Raw genomic sequence first — 5,707 nt, forward strand, 5'->3', positions numbered from 1 at the left:
TATCTTTTAGGCTTTAACCACATGTAACTAAAAGAGGACAGAAATACATGGTAGTTTTGGTGAACAATACAGGGAACGATAAAGAACCTCAGCCTTTTATTTTAAGAACCAATAAATTTATGGGAAACCCATCAACTATACCTTTTGTGGTGGCATCTATACAAAGCTTCAATTTCTCATTTGTAGGTCAAGGCATCCGTTTTCTACTTTCCGTTTCCGTCAGCCAGTTTGTAGCTATTTCCATCCATTGGAGGTATCTTATGTTGAACTTTTTGTATTATCTGCACCTAAAAACAACGAGTCATAGGTATAATGTTGTTTTCCCTCGTCTATCTGGCTTCATTCGCGACAGTCACAGAGGTAGGACAAGTTTTTTGTGAACGATCTGCTCGATATTGCAATCATGCAATTATTCTCATAGTTGTGACGGATGTATTGTCGATAGCTTTTTATGACACATTATCCTTGCTTATTTTTTGGACTATTTTTCTAGATGAGCAAACGGGTCCTCACCAAGTCTATAGATGACAGCATGGAACCCTTATGCACAGTTGTTATTCATCAAAACTTTTCTCCGTTATTACCAATTTTCTTATCACTACATTAAATTTACCATTTCTTGCAGATCTCGACAGGCTATTTGTTCGAGCCATAGGTGAGTGTGGACCATTATTTCACAACTCTTAAAGATATCGCTGATATCTATATTTATCTAAGCTGCCCTTATTCACAGAGACACAAAAGGGCATTCTGTTCTATATATCGCTATGTCACCCCTCTACCCAGCAGGAATTAGTTCTAGGGGTAACGAGCTACCTAAAAGCCCCATCCTTTAGCTATTTTTACCCCCAATTGTGGGCTGTGCTGATCCGTCTGTATATATTATACAGCTGTAATGTTCTAGAGGCAGAATTTCGGTCGCCAGAGGACATTCGTATTCGTATTGTAGGAATTCTTGTGTCTTCAAATAGGGGTCAAAAACATATTCAACGTCTGTTGCAGCAAGAGAGTTAACCCATTGTATCCATCTCGGATGTAAAGCTTTGGCATTCAGAATGCTCGCTTTCCTCACTGCCTCCAAGGCAGGTACAGGTGTAACGATCATTATACGTTTACCCTGCGCGAGAGCTCTCTCTTTTGCTACTGCAGTTTGAACCGCTGTCAGAATTTTTTCTGTTGAAGTGAACTTCATTTCAGCTTGTCTGTACAAGTGTGATTTGAATGCAATTGGTACCTTTTCTCCTTCATTAAAGGTCTGGTATGTGAATCCGCATTTCCCTTGGATGACACGGATCACGAGATTGCGCGCATTGTTGCGTGTATCTAATTGTGTTTTTGCTAACATGTCTGTTTGTACTGAACGCAAAATTTCTGTATGTTTCATTGGTTGGTTTGAAATCAGGTTTGATTAGTTCGTAGAGAGGTTTAACCCTTTCTGCGTAATTTAGAACATAAGTTCTACCAAAATTTAGGAAACCTAGAATTGACTAAGTTTTTCAGCGTCTTTGGAGGTTGGAGCAGCGCACATTTCTCAAGAAACCTTGCTGCCAGGCTTTTGCCTTCACTTGACAACTCGTATCCTAAGAATATGACATTGAGGTGGGCAATTCGTGATTTCTTAAAATTGAATTTATAACCTTCAGAAGCGAACCCAAGTATTATGGTGTTCACTATTTTCAAGTGCACGTCCAAATCCTCATCTGTATGATAGATGTCATTGACATAAGATAATGCCTCATCGTCGTACATTTGTAGTATTTCTGTCACTCTGGCTGAAAATAACCCTGGACTATTCTTGAATCCCTGGGGGAGACGGCAAAATTGTAGCTGTGTCCCCAAGATTGAGAAAGTGGTCAAGTGCCTGCTTTCTGGTGCAATGTTTTGACAGAAAAACCCATTTGAAATGTCTAATGGGGTTTTTTATTTTTTGCGCACGATGTTATTCATCAGTACTGCACTATGTGAATTTTGTACTGCAAAAGTTTTGCAACAAGAGTTTAGGTGTCTGTAATCCAAAACTAGACGATATGAATTGTCTGGCTTGGAGACAGGAAACAAAGGATTGTTCATAGATGAGGTGCATGTTTCAATCACCCCTTGATATTCAAGTTGATCTAAGATCTCCCTGACTTGTTTTTTAGCTTCTTGCTTGACTGGATACTGCCTCTGAGCAGTAGGTTGATTTTTTAACTGGATTTTGTGGTGAGGAGAATCCTCATCCCATCCTACGTGATTTTTATATAATGCTGGAGCCTGAGCTACTGCCCATTTTCTAGCATATGTATATTTTTTATGAATAGGAATATGATTTGAGAAGGCTGGCATAATTATCTCTTCGCCATGTGGGCACTCCCTAACAACTGCAGGTGGCCAGTCTCTTTCAGCTAGAAGTATGTTATAACCCTTGGAAAGCTTGTCCCAAAAGAGCTTTTATTTTTCTAGTTATGTCCCCCTCCATCCGGAGTGTTACTTCATATAACTTGTGGGGTACACTAACCCTGATGTCGGCAGTTTCAACTTGAATGCATTCATTCAAGTCCACTGTCTCCAGATGATCCTTCAGGATCTTGCGAACTATGGTTACTTCTGCTGCGCTGTCTAGCATTGTCTGAGCCCATTCCCCGTTCTTGAGTTGTGTCCTCAGAATCCTCGGCATGTCTGATCTTTACACTTGCTACCTTCTTCTTGGTGAATTGAGTTTTCTTATTTTTTGGAACGTGCTGTTCGTCTTTGGACTTCACGCGTTCTTCTTTCTGTTCTGACCGTCCTCTTCTTTCTGATTTCTGCGGTGAAGTCTGAAAGGTACGAGAGGAATGCGTATCATTATCTTGATATCTATCAGGTTTTCTTAAAGTATCCCTATTTCTGAGGTTGTACCTCTCTTCAGATGGCTCCCGTTGGGGAGACCTACCTCCTTACCTCTCCTAGGGGAGAGGTGTGGCGCCGCGGCCAGGGCGACTGACGCTGGAATCTGGGGATCAGGGTTCGATCCCCGGCTCCGGCGGCAGGTTAGCCCAGCACCATGTGACTCTGGGCAATAGCTCGCTTAATCTTCCCGACGGCCCCCCAGCGCCTAGAGACCCTTACGGGTGATTGTGCGCTTTACAAATGTGGACTTTACTTTACTCGTTGAGGAGATCTTGCTCTGGACGGGGAATGCATCTCTCTAGGAAGCGTTTGTTTAGTATTCTCCCACTTCTTTTTAGGAGTAGTGAGATTATTTTTTATAAACGTTTTCTCAGGATTCTCTGTTAGTTGTGGTTTTAGTGGTTTCCCACCCAAACTTTCTCTACTTAGTTCTTCATAGGATTTTTCAATAATTCTGGCAAGCTCATATGGTTGCTCAGTAATGTCTGTTTCTTTTAATTTCTGGCGGATTGCCACTGATGCTGCTTCACCTCTAATGTTGGCTAATAGTATAGCCGAGACCTGTTTAAAATCTTTCAGTAATTTCATACCTAGATTTAAAGACGGTTCTGGACCGTATTCATTTTGAATCTGTCTTAGAACATCTGGTATTACCGCCATGGACGGAAACCCATGTGTTTTAGTGCAGATTGAAGCAAAGTCTGTGCCCCAAGTGTCACAATCCTCTATGTGTGGTGCAATCCCCATAGGTAAGCAGATTGTCAGAATCCTGTGTTTCTCATGAGGCGTACTATCAGGAAATACTGCCTTTATTTGAGTCATTTTTTGTGCTAACCAGAACGGAATTTGTTCTCGTTTTGCTGGTAGTTTACCAATGACTGACTGTATAGTCTGTGGTGTGATTTTATTTGTGTTCCCCTGGTGAGGGGTGTGCTGTGGAATTCTTACAGCTGGTTGGACTGTTAATGTCCGCATGACATATTGAACCAATTGTCTATGTATTTTAATTAAATGTTTCAGTTGAGCTAACAATTCTGCATCTGACATCCTTTCAATCTCTGGATGTGGTGTATAGCTGGCTAGTACCGGCCATGTTGCTCCTGGTCTACCTAGTGGACCAATTATTTACAACAAGGGGTGGTGATGGACAGAGTCTCTGAATTAAGCAGAGTACTCTCACCCAGTCAAGAGATCAGGGCTAGATCCAACACCGTTTTTTAGCTCATTGCACCATCCCAGTTTCAGAACCTGGCTGTATGCAAATTAGTCTGTCCCTGGCCCAGTGCATCATGGGAACAGGGCAGACCAGACTACAAAAGCCAATTCTTACACTGGGAAGGAAACAAGCTTCCGGGGACCGGTTTCTGCCATTTCAGGCGTCTTCGGCCCGGCTTGCTTGAATCCTGATGGTGCAATGAGCAAGGGACTCACATCTGAGTATACCCTTCCACGCTTAGGGTGGACAAAATTATTTATAACAAGGGGTGGTGATGGACAGAGTCTCTGAATTAAGCAGAGTACTCTCACCCAGTCAAGAGATCAGGGCTAGATCCAACACCGTTTTTTAGCTCATTGCACCATCCCAGTTTCAGAACCTGGCTGTATGCAAATTAGTCTGTCCCTGGCCCAGTGCATCATGGGAACAGGGCAGACCAGACTACAAAAGCCAATTCTTACACTGGGAAGGAAACAAGCTTCCGGGGACCGGTTTCTGCCATTTCAGGCGTCTTCGGCCCGGCTTGCTTGAATCCTGATGGTGCAATGAGCAAGGGACTCACATCTGAGTATACCCTTCCACGCTTAGGGTGGACAAAATTATTTAAAACAAGGGGTGGTGATGGACAGAGTCTCTGAATTAAGCAGAGTACTCTCACCCAGTCAAGAGATCAGGGCTAGATCCAACACCGTTTTTTAGCTCATTGCACCATCCCAGTTTCAGAACCTGGCTGTATGCAAATTAGTCTGTCCCTGGCCCAGTGCATCATGGGAACAGGGCAGACCAGACTACAAAAGCCAATTCTTACACTGGGAAGGAAACAAGCTTCCGGGGACCGGTTTCTGCCATTTCAGGCGTCTTCGGCCCGGCTTGCTTGAATCCTGATGGTGCAATGAGCAAGGGACTCACATCTGAGTATACCCTTCCACGCTTAGGGTGGACAAAATTATTTACAACCAGGGGTGGTGATGGACAGAGTCTCTGAATTAAGCAGAGTACTCTCACCCAGTCAAGAGATCAGGGCTAGATCCAACACCGTTTTTTAGCTCATTGCACCATCCCAGTTTCAGAACCTGGCTGTTTGCAAATTAGTCTGTCCCTGGCCCAGTGCATCATGGGAACAGGGCAGACCAGACTACAAAAGCCAATTCTTACACTGGGAAGGAAACAAGCTTCCGGGGACCGGTTTCTGCCATTTCAGGCGTCTTCGGCCCGGCTTGCTTGAATCCTGATGGTGCAATGAGCAAGGGACTCACATCTGAGTATACCCTTCCACGCTTAGGGTGGACAAAATTATTTAAAACAAGGGGTGGTGATGGACAGAGTCTCTGAATTAAGCAGAGTACTCTCACCCAGTCAAGAGATCAGGGCTAGATCCAACACCGTTTTTTAGCTCATTGCACCATCCCAGTTTCAGAACCTGGCTGTATGCAAATTACTCTGTCCCTGGCCCAGTGCATCATGGGAACAGGGCAGACCAGACTACAAAAGCCAATTCTTACACTGGGAAGGAAACAAGCTTCCGGGGACCGGTTTCTGCCATTTCAGGCGTCTTCGGCCCGGCTTGCTTGAATCCTGATGGTGCAATGAGCAAGGGACTCACATCTGAGTATACCCTTCCAC

The sequence above is a fragment of the Lissotriton helveticus genome, chromosome 7 (genome assembly GCF_964261635.1).
Source record: "Lissotriton helveticus chromosome 7, aLisHel1.1, whole genome shotgun sequence".
NCBI lineage: Eukaryota > Metazoa > Chordata > Amphibia > Caudata > Salamandridae > Lissotriton > Lissotriton helveticus.